Here is a 23,921-nt window from a genome sequence, read left to right as displayed (position 1 = left end):
CAGGAGCACAGATTTTGTAATGAGAGAGAATGTACATAAACCCCCTGGTATAGAGCCTAAGAGTCTAGTAGAGATTACTGCAACCATTATAACCAAACCGTAAACCAAAACAGATCCTTTTCCAGTGTTTATGGCCTGTCTGCCACCTTGGGGCTGAGCAACTCACAGGTAATATGACTCTAATGAATGTTATGAAGAAACTATGAGGGAGCTGGCGACAAATATTAAATAAACAGTGGTGAAGCATGATAAATAAACCACATTTCTAATTTCCTTTCAGACGAAAATGTTCTATGAAGACAAGAAGAGCAGTAGCTCATTGTCATTAGAGTTGGAATAGCCCCAATTCTAATGACAAAAGTGATCAGGGCAGTTGCTTGCTCAGAGCCCGCTATGTGCCAGGCATATCTGGGCACTATCATTTTCTCATTTCACCATCAAAAGGACCTAGTGAGGTAAGAATTCCTCTCCCCATTTTACAGACGGAGTAACTAAGGTTCGGAGAGGTTGAATGACACACCTCACAGCTGGCAAAGGATGAGAACAACTTTGGAGCACAAGTGTGCCTGACGCCATCAAAGCATAGCATCCTTCCCAGTTGGGTGGGGCTGGGGAGAAAAGAGCATCTTAGAGGTCACTGTCTCAAAACTGCTCAGATAAAAAAATCCTGTATAACATATTGTGAATCAATATCTTTACGAGGAGTACAAGGTTGATGGAAGAATCCTTGAGTAATCTCTCTGCTATTGAACTCTCCACTCTCCAAATCTTTTTTACAGGATTTTCATATATATTCTATCATCATTGGCTTCTTAGTCCAACATCATTTATGGAATATCTACTATAGATGATGCAAGATATTGGACATTTTAGGAGATGAAAAAGATGGTTACAATTCAATTCTTAATCTCATGGAGTTCAGAGTCTAACAGGAGAAAACTCTACATCATTTTGTTACAAATATAGTTATATTACAATATAAGGTATAATTATGTAATAGGGAAGAACTTTTTGTATTCTATTACAAGTTAACCACTAAAGGGATGTTGCCTATAAACCTAAGTTATACATGATGGCCCATCTCTGGGAACCCTGCCTCCCAGGTAATGAGCATTAAGCTAAAATACCTTTGTTTAGCTCCCAGGGAACACCTGATCAGGTCCACCTGTGAATGACTGTAGAGAGGAAGAAATGAACACATCCCCTCCAGAGGCTGACGGGAACCAGGAAATGTTTGATTTTACTCCCTCCCCTTTTAATATAAAAGAAGCCTGAATTCTGACTCAGACAAGATGGTTCTTTGGGGCACGGGTCCACCATCTTCTCGGTCTGCTGGCTTCCTGAATAAAGTCTCTATCCCTTTGCCCCAGCAACTCGTCTCTTGATTTATTGACCAGTCGTTCGGCGAGCAATATGAGCTTGGACTCAGTAACAATTATACAACATAATACAACGTTAAATCAAATTACAGTTGTTATGTAATATATATAGCCCAGTGTAGTATAAAGTATTAGAAAATACTCAAGCTGTTCAGAACAGGGAGAAATTCATTTCCAGAGCAGAGGTCAAGATAGGCACTTAGGGGATGTAGGTCTTTAACTGGGCTTTTAGGATGTGAATATTGGCAAAGGGAAGGAGGGAGGAGAGTCCAGGGAATACAGCTGATTCTGTATTCAGTGCCTTTTGAACGATCAAAGAAAGCCTAGAGGATGGGTGGGAGTGGTTTGTCTTATTGTGTTCATTTACTCTCCAATTATTGCAACCCATACTCAGGATGGTTTAGTGTGTGCAGGTACAGTTTTAGATACTCTGAATATAGCAGCAGACAAAACCAACAATTTCTTGTACTCGCAAAGCTTACTTTCTAATGCAGGGACAACATATAAGAAATAAGTTCTTTGTGTGTCACCCTGTTATCAGTGCTATGAAGAAGAATCAAGAGGGAAAGGGTAAGCTGTGCTATTCTACATGGATGGGCTGGGGAAGGTCTTTCCCTCTCTAAAGAAGAGACACTCGTGTAGACCTTACGGACTGATCACCCGCAGCCCTGGTTTCTTGAGTGAGGGAACAGAGACCCCCATGCCTCACTCTCCAAGCCTGAGTCCCACCAAGAAATCTCCAAGCTCTTTGGATAGAACAAGAGACTCCAGCTTCCCAGATGTCATTACCACTTTGTCATTTTTTTGAATTAGATTCTAGCCAACCAGGGGCAAAATATTTATGGCAAGATAGTCTAGGCCGTTAAGAAGCAAATCACATTCAAGTACCTGATATTTCAAGTTCGTGACTGGATTCATTTTAATTAGAATGCTCTCCCGCTCCTGAAAGATAAAATGCAGGACACAGTATCAGAAAATCAGCTTTACTCCTGTGACTCATGAAAGATAAATCAACTTGAGACATTTCCAGTCATCTATTTTTTTAATGCCATAAAAAATTGGGATATACATTAAATTATTTTTAGGCCACTGGAATCTCTAACATTTAGGAGAGCATTTCAGAGCCAAGGATTCATATGTACAATCTTGAGACATCTTCACAAATTGGATTCCTGGCCTCCAGTCACTAATAAACTTGGTCTCCTTCGAAGTAGAAAATAGTTTCTTTACTATACAGTTCATTTAGCACAGCACTGGCTTTTGTACTATTTTTTATTTGTATTTTCTGATTTGATGCCAAATTTTCAAAATAAGTGATTTCTGGATCTGCAAACATATACAAACAATTTACAGTTTCTGAGAGTTTTTTTAAATAATATTCACTTAGAGATGAGACCGAAGTTTTACTCACAAATAATCTTTTCAATATTTCTGTCACTAGATTTTCCTGATATTTCATTGCTTTCAAATTTTAAACAAGAATCCTTGAGACTTTCCCAAAACTGGCATTTGGTAATGTGTCACTTGCCAAACTGAGTGAGGAGACACTGTTATTTTCATTATTTGTATTACGTTAAAAAAAATGTTTTTTAGGGATCAAACACTGAGCGACAAATATCAGCCTTTATTGTATGATGAAGTTTATATTTTCAACACTAAAATGAAGCTAATCAGACGCTGGGATCTGGCTCTCCTGGAAGAGATGGGAGAACTGCCTGTCAGTTCAAGTTCAGGCAGTGACCTTAATACCAGGAGTGACAACAATCCAACATTGTTTTGCTCAGACTTGCTACAGCCCGTGCTGTGAACTTTGGCAAGTCTAAGTTTCTTGTGCTTATACAAATAAAATCCCGAGAGTTAAATTCTTTCCAATTTTATTTTACTGTGGTAAGAACACTCAACATGAGAGCTACTCTCTTAACAGATTTTTAAGTGTACAATACAGTATGGTTACCTATAGACACAGCATTGTACAACAGAGCCCTAGAGTTTATTCATCTGGCATAAATGAAACTTTAGATCTTTCCCCCTACCCCCAGGCCCTGGCAACCACCATTCTATTCTCTACTTCTGTGGATTTGGCTATTTTAGATAGTATTTCACACTTGAAAGGCGTTGTCCTTGATTTAGAAGAGTTATCATTTCCTGACATCCTAGGGTGCACAATGTATTTTATCATTTCATTTTATCCCCAAACAACTCTGAGAGGTGGGCGTTATTGCCATGGAGGTTAAATGACTGCCCCAGGGCATAGCCAAATGAGTGACAGAGGCAGGATTCGAGCCCAGGAATTGCTTGCTTTCCCGTTAAGAATATGAAGGTGAGACAGGGACTGTCCCTGTGGTTTCTTTCTTTTTTTTTTTTAATATAAATCTGATTCTTTTTTTTTTTAATTAATTAATTTTATTTATTTATTTTTGGCTGTGTTGGGTCTTCGTTTCTGTGCAAGGGCTTTCTCTAGTTACGGCGAGCGGGGGCCACTCTTCATCGCGGTGCGCGGGCCTCTCACTATCGCGGCCTCTCTTGTTGCGGAGCACAGGCTCCAGACGCGCAGGCTCAGTAGGTGTGGCTCCCGGGCTTTGTTGCTCCGCCGCATGTGGGATCTTCCCAGACCAGGGCTCGAACCCGTGTCCCCTGCACTGGCAGGCAGACTCTCAACCACTGCGCCACCAGGGAAGCCCCCGGGAAGCCTCCTGTGGTTTCTTTCATCCAGATGCTCTTAGCCTGCCTACCTGCTAGAATTTAAGACAATGTGTGACCCTCGCTGAGTCTCTCACTGCACAGCTCTCAGGAGATGTATCTTAATATTAAATTCCATATTTACCAAAGCAGTTGCCCAGGACCAGGCAGTGTGGCAGCTTGGACCATACTGTGGTGGCTTTCCATGCAGGGTAAAGGGTTTACTCTCCTTGAGAAGACATGGGGAGCCTTTGAAAGATTTGAGGAAGTGGTGACGTGATGAGGGTATTGATTTTAGGAATAATTCTAGCCACATGTAGAGGATGGAAGGGAGGAAGGTTAGACTGGGGTCAGGGAAACCAGTTTAAAGCCAGTTCAAGATAAATGCACAAAGAACATTTTTAAAAAAGCAAATAACATCAAGAAACACATTTGGCAACCAATTTGGGAAAATATTTTAATAGCAATCCAATAAGTTTAAATGAAACAAATATATACTTAACAAAAAATAAGAATACCTAGTGCTAATGAGCATATGTTATGACCGACAAAATCACACAGTCCTTTCGGGAAACAAATTGTCAGCATGTATCAAAAGCTTATCAGATTCTTTGATCCAGAAATTCTGTCTTTGGAAATTAGTTCAAAGGGATCATTTGGAAGCCTAGAAATAAGTTTTATGCACAGAGACATTTATCGTGACATTTTTTATGACAGTGAAAAATTGAAACAAAAAAAGTTAGATAATAATGCAGACTTGATTTACTATGGTACATTTGTTCAAGAAGTTATTGTAAAGATATTCAAATATATAATTACGAAGACAGTTTTAAAAAAGAAAATGCTTGCTAAATAATAATAACTGAAAATGTAATATAAATTGTATTCACAATATGATTACAACTATGCTTGAAAAAAATAAAATCTACACTGGGGTAGATAGGAAGGATTCAAATGATAAGGCTGTAAGCAGCTTTTGGCTGGAAAGAGTTCTGCAGGAGGCCCCTTTGTCTTGTCACTAAACTTAAACCAGTCTCCCCCATGTTCTACCCATCTCCGGCCCTAGCACACTTTTTAAATCTTTTGATCACACAATACCTTGCCTAACTTGTTAGGTCTTTCCATACATCAAAGAAGTAGAAATGAAAACTAAGTAATTAACCCATGACCAGATCCCTTCCCTAGCTTGCCCTTCAGTACTCTCGCAAACTGTGTGAACAAGACAGCATCTAAAGAAGAATCACAAGAAGTCCACAAGCCCGCACACAGTGGGGGGTGGCGAGGACTCTGACCCCCCATCTCAATGATTAACTGAAATTACTTCCCTTTTTCCCTTTAAAAACTTTTTTAAAAACAAGCACAATCTTCGGATGGTTTTGGGGGGATACTGAGTCCACCGTCTCCCCAGATTGCCAGCATTCTGATAAAAAGCAACTTTCCTTTCTACCAACATTTGTCTCTCTCTCAAGTATTGATTTTTGAGCGGCGAGCGCTGGACTTGATCCAGTAACAAGGTTAAAGGTGGTTTTCGTTTGGTGATGTGACTAAAGCCAATTCTTTTTCTTTCTCTGTTCCTATGAAAACACAAACATCCTTTAATAAATATCTATTTATTTATAATTAAAAATACAATCTCTTAAATGTCTTTTTCAGCTTTCCAAGCATCTTCTTTGCAAACTCAGGTGTCCAAAGAAGGCACCTGGTTAATGCATATCGAGCCAATGACAGTACCTGGGAAAGGCCAGCAAACACTGCCAGGCTTGCACTTGCTGGCCAGTCTCATGATCTTTCTGAGTGTTGTTCATCCCAGCTGCAGCAGGAGGAGATTGTGGTTGTTGCTGTGTTTCAGACATTCATTTGTATTTTCTCTACTCCTCAATTTTGGTCATGAGCCACTACTTAGGATCTACTTAAAACATCATTAAACACTATTCAGTCCTTCTTTGTCATTATGAAGGCAGACATTAAGCCAGTCAGGAATTCTCAGCCACCCTAGGGGGACCTTGGACACGATGCCAAGCAAGGACACAGGACCATTTATCATTTCATTTTGCTTTCTTCCAAGGGCATTTGCAATACATGCGCTGATGTTCATCGTCATACAGTTTGAACTAATTTTAACACTAAATTATCAGGAGACCCTAGGTGAGCCAATTATCTAAGGCCAGCCACGGAGTGCTGCCATGATCTTTTTTTCCCCCACATAATGGGTAATTCCACTTAGAAGCCAGCAGTGGATGCTGAGATTCATTCAGTCACATGCTGTTTGATAGGTAGGAAGCCAATTCTATCAGTGTTTTTGATTTGCTCTCTTTCATATTTGTCCGTTTAGTCATGATTTTCATATCCAAGCACATTGTATATAATTTCCCATCTTTTGCCATCCTGATTTTTAAACTTAGGCTGTTTATTTGAAGGAGGTGGAGAGGGTTTTCTCTCGTTGAAGTCTTTTTTTCTTATAAATTTTTTTTCCTGTGAACTATATATTTTGCCCCAGAACAGTAATAGCAAGTGTAAAGGGTCCCTGTTATTAGCTGGGACCCTAACTCAGAGTTTCTGAGCTTCCAATCTCATCAGATTTTCTGGTGGGAATTTGTGATTCTTCCTCTTCGGTAAAGAGTGCATTGAAGACAAAAAATGTCTCTACCCAAGTCCAGGTCTCAAACATGCCTCTCACTGGGATACTAATAAAGGCTGAAGAATATTAAGCAACAAAATGTATTGAAAATGAAAACAGCTTGGGTTTTGTATTCTACTTAAGCTCAAATATGAGCGCCACAATTTATTATATGCATGACTTCAGTCAAGTTGCTTAGCCTTTCCAAGTATCAGTTCCCGCCTTTGTCAAATGCAGATAATAATACCTGAATTACAGAGCTATCATGAGGATTCACAAAGTAATGTTTACAAAGTCCCAGAAATATAATAGGAAGTTTAAAATGACATTATTTGGTCTCTCCGGCTTAGTAAGATATCCCTGTGTAACAGATGTCCCAACATCAACCCTCCTGTTGACACTTTCCCTATTAGTTGTGGCAATACTTCTAATAATTAGGACTCCCAAGGGCTGCTCTCAAAAAGCAATGACAACAGCAGAGGTGGTCACCCAGGAATAGCCCGCAGCAGTGGCAACTCCAAACAACTTTTGCCACTGAAGGGTCTCCATGGTGCCTCACCATCTCTTCCTCCTGGGTTCCTTGCTCAGGGTGACTTCCTCAGTTCTGTCGTTCTAGAGGGCAGAGCTTGCCACTGTCCCATGCTACAGGATTTTACCAAAGACCCATTCCTTTCGGAGCTAATTCACTAGGGAAATCTTTTTTTTTTCCTCTCACACTTTTGAGTGTTTATTCTGTGTTCCAGACATTGTGTTAAATGCTTTACAAGCATTGGCTCATGTAGTCCTACAATTCTCTGAGGTTGTTTAGTATCATCCTTTTACTAATGAGGAAACTGAGGCACAGAGACCTTAATAACATTTTCAAGGTCAGACAGCGATAAGTGGTGGAATCAGGATTCAGACCCAAGCAGTCAAGTGCAGACACTGTGCTCTTCATTACCGTGCTACGTGACCACCCAGGAGATCTGAGCCCACCTTGGTTACTCTCTCTGATTTCCCCTCTTAAACTGTATTGAAATAGACTTTTTATGTGTCCATAACATTCCGCTAGACAGTAAGCTCCTTGAGAGCTTGATGCATCTCCCCTTCTCTCCCACGGCTGCCTGATGCCAACCCAAGTCCATGACTCCCTCTCCAAATGGCCTCTCCCAGGTCCATTCACTCCTCCTGGAAGGGCCCTCGGTGTCCAGTGCATTTAGATACTCAGAGGCTTGACCAGAGCCTAAAATCACTATTCTCATGTCCCTTCCACCAGGGCACCATCTCACTGATAGAAATTGTGCCTCAAGGACTTCCCTGGTGGCGCAGGGGTTAAGAATCCGCCTGCCAATGCAGGGGACACGTGTTCAATCCCTAGTCCGGGAAGATCCCACATGCCTGCCGCGGAGCAACTGAGCCCATGCGCCACAACTACTGAGCCTGCGAGCCACAACTACTGAAGCCCGTGTGCCTAGAACCCCATGCTCCACAACAAGAGAAGCCACCTCAATGAGAAGCCCGCACTGCAACAAAGAGTAGCCCCTGTTCGCCGTAACTAGAGAAAGCCTGCGTGCAGCAACGAAGACCCAATGCAGCCAAAAATAAATAAATGGAAATAAATAAATATATTTTTTTAAAAAAGGAAAAGAAATTGTGCCTCAGAAATCAGTCTGGATGCTCATGGCGTCCCAAGGTATAAATACCTTCTTAATTGGAGCTGCTCACTTACCTGTAGATATGATTTCACTTTCTATCATAATATTTAAATGCTTCCCTGAAACTTATAAAGAGAATAGAAAATCGGTGAAATCAGGCACATATTGTGTTATTTTCCACTCTTTGCCCTGAAGTATAGCAAGAAGGAGTACATTGGCAGTCCAGCTATTTGAAGTATTACAATAGCCCAATTAATTAATTAACTAAAATTTTAAAAAACCTTCACATGGGTCTAGCTATTGCAACCTCATAGCTTAAAAAATATATCTCACCCATTGGCCCATTTGATCTTCATAAAATTCCTGCTAAACAGTTCATCATCCTAATTTAATTTAAGTGAAGAAACTGAGGATTAGCAAATTGAAATGACTTTCCCAAGGCCATCTAATTAGTGGCAATCAGAACTAGCAACCAGCCCTGATGCAAGCTTGGCTTTTCATCCAGTGCTCACCCCAATGTATCAATAGCTGTGGGAATGTTAAACTACATCAAGTATGACCTTTGGTTAGTGACAAATGTCATAAATGCCAGCAAGTAAAAATCTTGTCCCTTGTTTCCCATAGGTTTGTGGACACAGGCAAGAAACTATGAATAACCACCCTCTTAACCAGTATCCAGCCAACCCAAACACACATGGTAATCTAGCTCCCAGGAAATTCTACAATGGCAATGTCAGAGACTCACAGGCTAACAAATAAGTGCAAATTACTCTCTTGATGTAGTAGACACCCATTAGAAAACGATTTGCCTGTTTCTTTTTAAAAGCTACTAAAAAAAAGTCTCCAGCCCTCAGCCAAAGATTCCTAAACTTGAACTATGAAGAATAAATCTACCACAATAATCATTCTAGAGCCCAAGCTAAAGGTATATGTGGTTGTTACTCTGTAGGCTCAATAAATAATGCAGGAAGTCATTGTGAATGCCCAGACTGTGAGGGATGTAAGATGTTCCCTCACCTGGGTGAGGGTCAGATGCCCCTGCATGTGCAGCAGTTTGTTCTACAGGAGAAGAACCCCAAAATTATGAAACTCGGAGTTTATACAGGAACATAGAAAGATATGACATATTTTCCCAGCCTCACTGCTGAGAGAGAGAGAGAGAGCTTATAATTTACTCTGGAATGCAGTATCATGAGGGAAGAGGTGAAGGTCTCTAATCTGGAATATAAACAATAGTCTCTGGGGGAGATGAAAAGATGTTATTATTATTATTACCCTTAGAATGGGGGCAAATGGCAGAGGAGAAGAGGCATTCATTCTCTCGCTTTATAGTTGGTCAATTTCTAATTCAGAGAAGGCTTGAAACATGCAGGAACACCAGGAAATCCAGGGAGGGTTGTGTTCCAACACTAAGTAGCCTAGCAAGGGATCCCAAACCCAACAAGCATATGACATGATGTGCACACATCTCTCCAGCCTAAAAATTAAAAAAAAAAAACGGGTCCTTGATTTGGGGATCTTCTGACTTAGAGGGCTTCTCCCTCCATGTGAGCTACTGAGACCCTCACATTTCCATGGCAACTCCAGGAAAGAAAAGTGAGGCAGTGGAGAACTTCTACTTACAACCGCTACATCTCAGGGATGCCCTTTGCCTGGCCTGAGAGCTGAAATGCCACAGCTGTTCTCTAACTGGAACCCACCTTTGAGCACTGGCCTAGCTCAGCCTGATTTCCCAGTAATAATGCTAACCCCCAGTGTTTTATGGTGTCGCGAGTTTACAAGAAACTTTCATATCCACCATCTAATTTGATGCTCAATCCTGTCGCACTCATAGCAGGAGCCATAAATATCCCTACTTTCTGGACGAATGTAAAATATAGCCCCAAAGGAAAAAATAACCAAAAAGATCACACATGGTTGGTGAATGGCAGAAACAGAATGTAAACCCATTTCCTGTGTGCAGATTCTGTGATCTGACACTGATACAACACTGTGTCCGCATACCTGTGCTAGACTGATACAACCATGAGAACCTAAAATCTAATAAATAATTTTGGCTCCTTCTTGGGTCCTTCAAAACATTAAATGACAAATATGATTATTTCCCAGAGCATTGGCTTGCTTTATTATTGTTGTTGCTATTGTTTTAAATATTTTTTTTAAATTATACTATAGTTTTGGTATTGTGAAGCTTGAAAAATTCACCTTGACATATGCATAAAAGGATTGAGTTATTTTATCTTTCTTTCTTAATCAAGGAATTAATTAATTCATAATGTTAGTTGCTATGCAGGAATATTCCTAAACTTTGTTCCTGAGTATGCAAGGTTGAAAATTATTTCTACACATAATAATTTGTACACATACCCCAATAAGTCAACCTTAGTTTCTGAGAATCAAATAAAAACTCTTCTTTTTTCTGAAATAAAAAGTCATTTTGCAATTGTTTTGCATAGTTCTTTTTTTTATTTAAAATGCATCTGACTGTCATTTTGTGCAAAATTTCATGCATGTACAGGAAAGTATTTCATGCAAGAAGCTGCAGCTTTTGAGCGCTGTACATTTGTCTGTCAACTGTGATTATGTACAAAAAAGAATGCACTTTCTGCATGTCAATAAGCCACAGGATAGACTGGTTCAAAACACACAGTTTAATGAAATGGTAATGATTTCATTCATATATCAAGCCATGTCTAATTCCTATCAAGGAACATAAGACAATTTGCATTCACTCCGAACACACAATAAATAAATAGTCCAATTGACAATAGATTAAATGCGTTCTCTACCACCAGAGTCCTGATACAGACGTTATTGTAATATCATTAGAGATTATTGTAAAGGAACATGAATTGAAGTATAATGTTGAAATGGCAGAAAAAGTTTTCCTGGTTATAATTATGCATGAGGTGAATGATTAAGCCAAAATTCAAGGACTTATTCCTCAAAAGTTTCATATTCATAACTTTTTATCTGATCCTTGTTACAAAGTCAGATTCCTCCCTTTATAACCCTTCATTCATTGTCCCTTGGGGACAGCTTTGTTACAGCATGGGCAGAGGAAAAGGAGCTACAGTTAGAAAGAGAGAAAGAGAACAAAGATTGTGCAGAGACATGCTCAAGAGAGATTGATAAGGCAATGATATGCTCTGAGAGCCTCTGGGCCAGGCCAGCCATAAATATATCACCTTATTATAATGTCATGACCACTCTGTGTTGTCTTCACAAGTATCTCCCCATTTTACAGATAAGGAAGTCAAGGCTTAGAGAGTTTAAGGAAGCTGTCCAAGGCCAAACAGCTACTCTTATTGAACTAGAAAGTGAACTTCCTTGTACTTAACTCGCACGTCCACACTCTTTTTTTATTATGTATTATTTTATTTTACGTATTTTTTATTGAAGAATAGTTGATTTACAATGTTGTGTTAGTTTCAGGTGTACAGCAAAGTGATTCAGTTTTATGTATGTATCTATATCTATATCTATATCTATCTATGTATATATACATATTCTTTTTTCAGGTTCTTTTCCCTGATAGGTTATTACAAAATATCGAGTAGAATTCCCTGTGCTATATGGTAAGTCCTTGTTGATTATCTATTTTATATATAGCAGTGTGTATATGTTAATCCCAAACTCCTAATTTATCCCTCCCTCCCCCTTCCCACCCCTTGGTAACAATAAGTTCGTTTTCAATGTCTGTGGGTCTATTTCTGTTCTGTAAATAAGTTCATCTGTATCATTTTTTTTTTAGATTCCACATATAAGTGATATCATATGATATTTGTCTTTCTCTGCCTGGCTGATTTCACACTTTTTCACTCGACCACACAACTGGAGATTTCTCTATGGGAAGCGTTTCCAAAGGGAGAGAGGGTCAACAGTTTTAAGTGTCCCAAAGTAGTTAAAGATAATGAGGGCAAGACTTGATTTGAAAGTTATGACTTTCTCAATGATATTTTTAAGAGCTGGTACATAGAGTTTGTGACTGAGGAAAACACATTGCAAAGGGTGATGTAAGGAATAAATGGAAGCAAACTCTCAAGCTATTCTTTCAAGAAGGGGTGGTGGGTGGTGAGAAAGATGCAGTGGGAGGTGGAGAGGGTAGATGGGTTGAAAGAAGCTTGCTTCAGGATGGGAGAGTGAAGGCTGAAGGAGGGATTGAAGATGAAAGCAAGAGCAGAGACGGTAGATGAAACAGGATTCCAGCAGAAGGGCAAAGGCTCTGGTGGAGAGGCTGGCCCTGAAGATAAGAGACGCTGGGCAGAAAAACAAAGTTAATTAAAGCACAGAGGGAATTTGAGATGGAGGGAAAAACAGAGACAGAACTCCATCCCTGAGGTGGAAGGGTGAAGGGGTAGATTGTAAACAAAAAGAGAATATACACATTGTTCATCTTAGAGTCCTCAGAGCTAAGATATGAGAAAGGGCTTTTATGGGTAAAATGATGCTACTACATGGTGTCTCTTATTTTGAGACATCTGAAACAAAACTTGTTGACATGGGTGGGGGAAAGAGCATGATAATGCTGCTAGCACTAGATTCTGAAACTGTGGAAGTCTAAAGCAGAAAGATGAGTTTAAAGTCATTAATAGATTAAAAATCAACCATCACTTACCCGGTGCTTATTCTGTGCCAGACACTATACAAAAAGCTCACAATACAGCAGTAGGTAAGAGGGTGACTCTGGAGGAGCACAGAGTCCAGTGGGAAAGACCAAGGTTTACATAATTATCACCGGTGATGAGTGCTCTAGAAGAGGCAACACAAAGGAAAATGAACAGAGAGGAGCAGGTAATAGTACATCACTCCAGGGCCTGCCTGTAGTGGGATCTGCATTGCTATGTGTTTTTGACTGAGTTAATGCATATAGAAGGCATTTGTGTCACTTTGATTTACAAAATGGAACCCTAATATACTTATTTCAGTACAATACCTAGTGGGAGTTCCTTCAAATCAACTTAATAGCTAATTCATTCTTTTAAGGACTGTATAGCATACCATGGTATGCATGTACCATAATTTATGGCTATTCCCTTATTGGTGAATATTCACCAATTTGTTTCCAGTTTTCTTTTATTTTGTTTTGTTTTGCCACTAGGAATAACGTCACATGGATCATTCTTATTCGTGAGTCCTTACATCTTGGGAATTTAATCTCTGTGAGAAAGGTCACCAAGAGTGGGTCAAAGGATATAGGTAGTTTAAATTTTATAGGTGTTGTCCATTGCTTAATAAAAAAAAGCTGTAACTTTTCAAATTTCTAAGTTAAAACTGAAAGTACTATTATTTTCCTCTCATGCTTGACAACCATCGGTTTCATATTTCCCTTTAATTTTTGCCAATGGGTATAAAGTTATATCTCATGATTTTAATTTCCACTTCCTAAACTGAGAGTTAAGTTAAACATCATTTAGTGCTGACTGGCCACTGGTATTTGCTTTTCTCTGAATTAACAATTTATGCCTTTTGTTCATTTTCTTAACGGTTGTTTTCCTTCTTGTCAACTTGTAAGAAAACTTTGGATATTTAAAATATTCATGTTTTGTTCATTATCTGCAATAAAAATATTATCAAACCATTACCTTTGATAATTGACTTTATTTGTGGAGTTTTTTGTATACACAAAAATTTTAATTTTCATATATTCAAATATGCCTTCACATTCTTACATAGTTTTGGGGTTTGAAGTTTTAATTTAAAAGGTATTCCTAACTCCTATATTGTACATGTAGTTTTTTAGATTTGTCTACATTTAACTCTTTAATTCACCTGGAATGTATTTTTCTATATGACATAGGATTAAATATGGCTTAAGATGGGTGTCTTCTTTCAGATGAATATCCGGTTGGGTCAGCACCATTTATTAAATATTAAAGTCTCACATGTAATTGGGATATATTTATGTGTTCTTTATTTTGTGTCCCATTAATCTATTTCTCTGTTCATAAACTAACACCATACTGAGTTGATTACAGTGGCTTTATGGTATAATGATATCTAGCAAGGCAAATCTCCACTTCCTGTTCTTTCTCATACTTCTCTCATATTTTTTTTCAGACTTATTCTTACATATAAACCATGTGATAATTTTCTCAGTACCCTCCCAAACTGGGGACTCTCATTGGCATGGCATTAAAATGTAATACTAATTTAGGGTAATTAACAAGTTTGTGTTAGGAAGTCTTCCTATCCAAGTATAACATATACTTTTCGGTTTAGATTAATTTTACAGACATACCTCATTTTACTGTACTTTTTATTGTGCTTCACAGGTATTGTTTTTTACAAACGGAAGGTTTGGGCAACTCTGTATCAAGCAAGTCTATCAGAGCTATTATTCCAACAGCATTTGCTCACTTTGCATCTCTGTGTCACATTTTGGCAGTTTTCCCAATATTTTGAACCCTCCACCAGCAAAAAGATTATGACTCACTGAACGTTCAGATGACGGTTAGCATTTTTTACACTAAAGTATTTTTAAATTAATGTGTGCTCATTGATTTTTAGACACAATGCTATTGCACAGTATACACTACCATATAATGTAAGCATAATTTTATATGCAATGGGATACCAAAAAAATTCAAGTGCTCACTTTATTGCAATATTCACTTTATTGCACTTGTGTGGAACCTAAACCACAATATCTCTGAGGTATGCATGCATTATAGTTTTCTTCATATTGATTTACTGTGTTTCTTGTTTTATTGACTCAAGTACTTCAGATTTTTCACTATCATAAATGAGTTCTTTTCCGTGTCAGATGAGGGAAAAGTCATTCATAATTTTGTAGATAGCTCCTATATCCAGCCACCTAACCATATTCTCTTAATAACTGTAATAATCTTACTAGAGTCTCTTGGGTTTTCAAACATAAAATAGATCATAAGCTCAAAGATATAGCTTTATTTCTTCTTTCCAAATGTTTGTAGCAGTTATTTTATCTTCTTATATTTTTGCATTCACAGAAACCTCTCTGAACATTAAATAATGAAGGGAACGGCAGCCAAGCTATACAGTTCCTGATTTTAATTGAAGCAATTTTTTCCATTTAGAATAATGTTTACTACCAGTTTTTAGCCATTGGTATTATCATGTTTATTGTCTTTAGCCTTTATCATATTTAAGTAGTTTTACTTGGTTCCCACTTTTTGAGTTGTTATCAGGAACTGCTGCTGAATTTAACAATTGCCTTCTCAGCATTTATTATTATGAAGATGAAGGTTTTCTCCTTCCGTTTGTTGATATAATGGGTAATGTTACATGTTTCCCTGATGTTGAACCTTAGTTGATTAGAAAACAACTCTGCCTCATCATTGCATCTTATTCTTTTGATACATTGCTGGAATCTATTGACTAATATTTCGAACATTTGCTTTTATATTCATGAGTGCAGTTGTTTTATAGTTCTGTTGGATAGATCAATGACCACAGAATAAACCTGAACTATGATTAAAAGGACTACCATTGAAAAACTCATCAGGAACTTATGAGCTCACACTTGCACTTTTTTTTTTAACATCTGTATTGGAGTATAATTGCTTTACAGTGTTGTGTTTGTTTCTGTTGTATAACAAAGTGAATCAGCTATATGCATACATATATCCCTATATCCCCTCCCTCTTGCATTTCCCTCCCAAATAACAGATAATTGCATTGTTTTCTAATCTAGTGATTTCCAAACTTTGGTATGAATACAAATCACCTAGGAAACTTGTTGGGGGGAAAAAAAAAACGGAGGCTCAGTCCTTGACAGACTTCAACAAGTCTAGATTTCTATATTCTGTATTAGCTATCCAGGGGATTCTGACACATACCAAAATCTGAGAACTACTGTTCTAAACTGTTCCAAAAGCTCCCAATTAATTTTATGAAGACAAAAAAACTTTAATACCAAAATCTGATAAACCTAGGGTCTTTTTATCTTTTTAAAAAGGAAATCAGATTGTGTCAATCTCCTGCTTAAAACTATTGAATTGTTTTCCATTGTACTGGAATAAAATCCAAATTCTATACTCTAGCCTACGATGCCCTGAAGCATTTGGCATGCCACCATATTCCTTTGACATCTTCTTGCTCTCTGAACCACAGCTCTTCTGTCCTCAATCTCAACAAACTCAGTCTACTTTGTGGCCTTCATAGTTTCCTCCAACTGGAAACTTCCTTCCTCCAGATGTTGACATGCTCACCTCTCCTTGACAGTCCAGTATCAGCCTAAGGACAAGCAAGTCTTTCCCTACTGGAGTCTTAAAATACTTCCTTGTCACTACACTACCTGATGCTTTCTTTTTTATATATCTGCTCATTTGTTAATATTCTCTCTCTCTCTCTTTTTCCTTCCCTCGTTCTCTCTCCTAAAATGCAATCTCCATATCAGCAAGGAGCTCATGCATCTTATTTAGCACTAAATTTCCAACACCTAGAATAACACTTGACGCACTGAGTCAATGTATTTATTCCCTTATTAGTCCATAGGCTTCAGAAAGATACAATTCTTTCTGGTTCATATCTGTAGCCTCAGAGCCTACTATGACACAGATGCTCAGGAAACGTTTGCTGAGTGAGAAAATGAATGCTTGTTGATCTTTACTCAACTCTGAAAGGATTCATAACAAAGGGTGGTTGATTGTAAAATACTGCTTTTAAACCTTATAGAGAACTTAAAGACTTTCTAAGAAACAGGCGGTGAGACTGGCCTGAGGAAGAAGGTCCCACTAGGAGGGTCCAGCTACAAATTCTCACCAAAGTGCCTTTTCCCAAAGGTGTGACTACCCTTAGAACCATGATTGAATTATAAATCTTACCAAAATAAGCTGAAAATGATTGTCTGGTACAGACTCTCTGCCTTCAGGCTGTTTCACCATCATTATCCTCACTCTATAGATGAAGCTTGATAGTAACAAAAGAAAAGAGGGACCTTGGCATTAGAAAGAGGGGGAAATGAGGTAAAATACAGAAGTCTAACTAGAGTAATTTCAGCAAACTTTTGGGAGAGATAAAGGAATTTGAAGAAAACTATTACCAGGCCTTGGAAGTACACTCCTGCGTGTTTTGCAATGAGAAATACACAAGAAGGGCTGATGGTGTCTGGTCAAAATATTCTGGTGTGTGTTAGTGTTCTTGTGTGTGTCCTAGTAAGGTTTCATCAAGTGACGTAGCACAGAGCGGGATGGGAGGTGGGGAAGCAGAGTCAAAGAGAAAAGAAGATGATGACTCTAGCTAATGGTACTGCACTAAACGTTGGAAGTTTGCCAAGAGATTAGATTTCAAGTGTTTTCATCACCAAAAAAAGGTAACTATAGGAGGAGATGATATGTTCATTAGCTTGACTGCAGTAATCATTCTACTGTGTATACGTATATCAAATCATCATGTTGTATACCTTAAATATACACATTTAAAAAAATTTTTTTAATCGAAATGTAGTTAATTTACAATGTCGTGTTAGTTTCAAATGTACAACAAAGTGATTCACATATATATATATGTATACATATATATATTTTTTTCTTATATATATATTCTTTTTTTACATTCTCTTCCATGACAGGTTATTACAAGATATTGAGTATAATTCTCTGTGCTATATAGTACGTCCTTGTTGTTTACCTATTTTATATACAGTAGCGTGTGTATATATTTTTGGCCGCGCCGCACAGCATGTGGGATCTAGTTCCCCAACCAGGGATCAAACATGCGCCCCCTTGCATTGGAAGCAGAGTCTTAACCACTGGATCGCTAGGGAAGTCCCAATAGTGTGTATATGTTAATCCACATTTTTATTTAAAAAAAGAAAAGAATAAAAGAAGAATGGAGGGAGCAGGCCTTGGTATTCATGGAGACCACTCAGGAACAAATGCCACACTGAGTGAAAGGAGTGAGCTTGCATCTATTTCCACCCTGAGTTTTGCAGATATCAGAGGAAGAAGATCAGAGATGGTCAATGATTCCACCAAGACCAAAGAGCTAAGGGTGGAGAGGAAACAGGCAGAGTGCAGACCTGTCTTGCTGCCCGCCTCTGCCATTGACTGCCTGAGAGTTTTGGTCAGGGCCCTTCCCAGCATTACCTGTCAAATAAAGGGGAGGGGGCAACAGGGGGAGGGAAACAGGAAGGGAGGGGGAGGCACTAGATGCTTCCAACTCAGACTCTCAAGTCCAATATTTGCAGTATTCTCACAAATGAGAGCTGGGAATTCAGGAAGAATGGTATTCAAAAGGATCCATTCTTCAAAAAATGCTAGTAATTTGTCTTTTGAAAGGTAACCTTTTTAACATAAAAAAAAAAAAAAATTCAGGCTCACAGCCTCCACAGGTCACCAGGGAGGAAACTCTTCATCATGCTGTTTCTGCTCTTAATTAATTTAAGCATCTGTCTGTTATCTTCAGAAAATCATCTTCTGGGAAAAGGGGAAGTTGATATTTTTAAGCATAATTTTTGATATTTGATATTGATATTTTAATAAAAATATATTTTTATTTGATATTATATTTGATATTATAAATATTATAAATATAAATATAATTTGGAGGATCAAATTGATTCTTTGTGTTATAAATATATTTATTATAAATATTATAAATATCAAATATTTATTTGATATTATAAATATATATATTTCTTTGATATTTTAAGCATAATAATCACATGAAAGGTCTTAGCAGTGAAAAAGAGTGGGCCAGGTTCCCCAACAGCTGGTTCAGAGTGGTGGCACAAGGGGAACAACAGTCAGGGGACAGCAAGAGTGGGGGAAGGGGAGAGAGGGTCAGAGTCAGAACTCTGTGGGCCACAGTCATGCATGAGTTGGAAGCATTGGGGTTTTTAAAGAGGAGGAATGACCAGCAGAGCTTTGAGGAAGGAAAATCCAAATCAGGAATTTTCTGAAGCGCCCTCTACAACATCCCCTGAACACTGATGAATTGACCCAGGAGCTCCTTAACCCCATCCTGGCCTTGGTGGTGGTTTCCTTTCCAGATGCCACTCCAAGAAGGAGGATAGAGCAGATGTGGGAACCCCTGTCTCTGCCAGGACGGAAGGAAAGACAAGAGAGGCAATGCTCCGTGTGTGTGTGTGTGTGTGTGCGTGTCTGTGTGTGTGTGTGGCAGGGGGTGAGGTTTACAGATAGGATTCCTGCTCACGCCCTGACCGTTTCCACCTCTGAATTTCTGGTGTACAGTCATTCATACAGCCTTTAGCATTTCATGCGCTTAGAAGCACTTCTCAGCCCTGGCACTGTTGGCATTTTGGGTCAAATGACTCTTTGTTGGGAGCATGTAGGATGCTTAGCAGTATCCTTGGCCTCTACCCACTAGATGCCAGTAGCACCCCTTCCCCTCCCAGTTATAACAACCCAAAGTGTCTCCAGACAGTGCCGATGCCCCCGAGTTGGGAACCATAGCTGGAGATTGTGTGTGTCACACTGGCTTTTCAGGCGTGACTTCAGGTCCCTGAGAATACAGACCATGCTTGTTCTTTGCTGCTCACCTGCCTCAGAAACCTAGTTCTGAGTCTCAGATCTGCCACTAAGCCTACACGCCATCATTTGATTACAAGTATAGAAGGAGAAGGTATATTCTCAAATGTTTTCATATCATGTATAGATTCTATACCAATATATCAATCACTATCAATCAAAAAGTATACAGAAGCTCATGCTTAGAATTTATTATAATTGACATGAGATTGAAAGTTACAAGCGTTGTTACCAACCAACGACCTCATATAATTATCTGCCAGCTCTGTCACTAAAGAGCTGTGTGAACTTGGACAAGTTGTTTAGCATCTCTGGGCCTCAGTGGTCTCATTTTTGAAGACAAGTATTTAAGGACCATAAATAAGCTCAAAGGCTCTACAGTCTGGGATCCACGTCTCAGTTGGGCTGTGCTATGTTCTTAGTGGATCCTGCATGGAGGTCCTTCGATCTGAGCCTTGGCTGAAGCACCAAGACAGTGAATGCCAAGTCCTCGTGCACAATGAGGTAGAAGACTCTTGGCAAACTACCCACATCTGGCCTATCCCCGGAGTTGGATGATGGATGAGAGGAAAAGCTGGACCAATTTTTCACTCTTATAAAAAATGCTGCCATGAAAACTCTTGTAAATCTTTCATAATTTACATATGTAAATGTTTCCTTAGGGTAAACACTGAGAGGCTGGATTACTGAATTAAAAGTGTATGCATATTTTCAGTGTAAGTAGAAACTGTGAAATTGCTCTCCGAGAATTCAGTTTCTACTGCCACCAGCAATAAATGAGAGGAGTTGTTTCTCTATGCCCTTTCTAACACTTGATAGTCCCAATATTTTAGATTTTTCCAATATGTTGTATTTTTTCAATGTTACCCCATTTTTGTTTTATAATTTGTACATTCCTGATGATCATTGGCCTTGAGTCCTACGCATGTTTGGTGCCTAGCAGAGTCACTGTATGAAATAAATACTAGTAAGTATTTTTATAAGATTTTCCAAATACAACAGCAAAAGCAAAATTTACTAGGTGATGTGCCAGGAGGTATACAAGGCACTTTATACACATTTCCTCATTAATTCCCTCAACTGTTCTCTAAAGTAATTATTTTTCCTTCCCATTTGATAAAAAAGAAATGGAAGCCCTGCAAGATCAAGTACATTCCTCAAGGTCACAAGGATAATAAGACAATACAACTTCCAGCTCAGGTCTGACTCCAGAAACTGAGTCACGTTCCACCTGGTCACCCCCCAAATCTTGGGTGAGTACCTACTCTGGGCAAGAGCTGCAGGGGGCTTACGATCATGAATGCTGTGCCCATTCCAGGCACAACTGGGAGGATTTGACATACTTTGATATAAATACAGAGAATCACACACAGTGAGCTTTACCACTTACCGCTCACCAAATGCTTTCTTCCCACCGCACATTCGGTACGCACTTCAAGTCTTTAGGAAGAGAGGGCAGGGCCTATTTGAAGCCTGTCCATCCATATCTTGCAGATGTGAAACCTGAGTCTCAGAGAGGTTGTGAGTTGTCCAAGAGCACCCAGCTGACAAGTGGTAGGAGAGACTGAGTACCCGAGGAGGAACCCAAGTAGGAAAGACAACTGGAGTACCTGCGGGAGGTCTGTGGAGGCTGAGCAAACAAGGAAGGCCCTGGAAGAGCAGACCTTGACAGGAGCCTAGAATATGGGAAGGTTTCTGGGGTGAGAGGGAACACAAAGAATCAATCTGATCCTCCAAATGTCAACACCAAAGGGACAGAAGTTATCAGTATTTTTCTGGAGTTCAGATTCCTGCAGGTGCTTTGTTCTTCTCTGTGGTGAGAGTTGTAATCACTCTCCTTCCTCCACCACTAAAGCCTCTGGACCCCAACTGAGATCTTGCCCTCAGGACCCTTCATTTATAAAGGCTGGCATTTGGGCTCCAAGAGGGCCAGAGGGGACCTGAGGTATGTTGCACAGTCTCTGGTCCCACACAACCTCGTGTTTCCTTCTGTGATGGGACCAGTTAGAGTCTCCTAATGGTCTCTCCCACTTTGGCCAGTCACCCCATTTCTAACTTTTTTGGGAGTAGAGACCAAATCCTACTCTTCTCCGTATCTCCCTGTCCCATCCCACCCTGTCTCCACCTCCGAGTCCTAGCACTACTGCTACCAACACATTCACAGCATTTCACAGTTTACAAAATTGCTCTGTAGCCAGGAGTGGATGTTCTTTATCTGAAATCTGGAACTTTTACAATGTGAGGGGTCCTCTATTCGAAAAATAATACAAAATAATAAATCAAAATGAAGTTAAAATGAATAATTATTTGGAATTGGAAATAAATGATTCCAAATTGCAAATTTTAGAAAGTGGACAAATAGGATAAATATCACGAAATCTAGAAAACATAGTTCTCTTATCTCTAATCATCTGCCTGATACACCTCTACAATCTTTTGTTCTACATTTTGGGGCTGCACCCTCTTTGATCCTCTTTTCATATGACAATAATTTGCTAAACATATTTACATAAGACAATTAAAAAATTAATTCCATCTTTCCTCCAGTATGATTGATTAAAACTTCTTTTTTATTAGTAGTAGTTGGGATGCATGAAACATGTGACTTTACACACAGACAGAGTTGCTGATTGTGATACTTCTGTAGGTTTGTACTCTACAAATACAGGTATTCTGAGAAATTCCATTTTACATGATTCCCATCAAATAACGGGACTATAGTGAATTTATAATTGTATACATTATAGACTATATTCTCAATAGGAGAGAACTTCCATTTGACCATTAGATCAGTACCAAACCTCCCACTTGGAGGTTTACACATCTCAAGGTTGGAAGAATTTCCCACAGACGAGCTCCTAGTTCTGTGCATCTCATATGGTGTTTCTCCCGCATCACCCAACCAGGTCTGATGGCTGGTGCCATGGGACATGTTCATATGGCCTCTGCCCCTACACCTTTGTGTCCTAATACCAGGTGAGTCAGCACAGTGACATCCCCCAAGACAAGCAGCAGTAATTTATCCCCGAGAGTGACTGGGACCAAGTGAATATATCCCACTGAGCCCAAACAAATGTATCTCCCAAATCAAGTCTCCTTTAGCCTATCCCAGAAAGGCCCACAGCCGTTCCATGCTGCGTGACCCAAGGGGGGCATAAGATGGAGTAGAAAACAGGGTGGAAATCAGAGTGAAAAGAGACAATGTTCTTAACCAATGGCAGATACAATCTCTTACTTTTGTAGATTTTACAAAAAGACCTGATCACGTGAACATGATATGAGGGGCCCTAAAGCTTTATCTTCATTGGCCTTAGGATAGATCCACCTCTGCTCTGGCTCCTGTTTCCACAGAAGACACTATGAATCCACATTTGTAGCACTGACTAACCTTTTGCGAAAACTGGAATAGCAGAAGCAGAGGAACTAAATTTGAATACAGACCCCAAATCTGATTAGTTGGTGGCTTTGGACAAGTGACTTATCTTCACTGAACTTAGTTTCCTAATCTGTAAAATGGAAACATTAATACCAGTCTCAGGAAGCCACGTGGAGGATTAAATGTAAGGAAAGTGCCGAGCACACAGTGGGCACACTAGCACTGTTGCTGCAGTTGCACACTGAACAAATTGGTTGAAAATGGAGACAATTGGAAGGTGGGTCTCATCTTCCTGTGCTAACAACCCCTTAGGTGCCTTCAGCTCAGAAACATTCTATGATTTGAAGTTCCCATAGACATAAACCAGGGAAGAATTTAAAGAAATAGTTACATATGATTTTTCACAGGCTAATCTGTGGCTCCATGTGGGTCAAAGAAGATTAAGGGCTCCTGGAAATTCAAAGGCTGATTACTTCAAATCCCATCCCAGGAGTCAAGAGGGATACAGCACAGCTCAATATTTTGTGCACAAGCCAGAACTTTTAAGATAAGCATTTCAGGGGAAGCTAACATAAGGTGAAGGGTTTCCAGAAAGCTGTGACTTTAAAACAAATCCAATGCAGCAGAGCCCTGCTCATAGCCTTTGCACTCAATTAGCCCCCTCCCTGAGCCTGTGGCCAGGTCCCATCCCTGGCTCAGATGCCCTTGTCGCTGCTGGAAACCAATTCCTCCCTGCAGCATCTGAGGGCCAGGAGAACTCAG

General features: G+C 39.3%; 1 long non-coding RNA gene across 1 annotated transcript; it reads right to left on the bottom strand.

Moving 5' to 3' along the window:
* Positions 1–3,756: 3,756 nt before the first annotated feature.
* LOC309612225 lies at positions 3,757–17,950 on the bottom strand. The gene is made up of 2 exons (XR_014235065.1): positions 8,373–17,950; positions 3,757–8,311 (listed from the first exon to the last, which is right to left on the bottom strand). It is a non-coding gene; the product is annotated as an uncharacterized lncRNA (long non-coding RNA).
* Between the last annotated feature and the right edge of the window lie 5,971 nt (positions 17,951–23,921).

The sequence above is a fragment of the Balaenoptera borealis genome (assembly GCF_965194805.1).
Source record: "Balaenoptera borealis genome assembly, chromosome: 15".
In the NCBI taxonomy this organism is placed as follows: Eukaryota; Metazoa; Chordata; class Mammalia; order Artiodactyla; family Balaenopteridae; genus Balaenoptera; species Balaenoptera borealis.
This window is presented reverse-complemented; position numbering and strand designations above follow the sequence as displayed.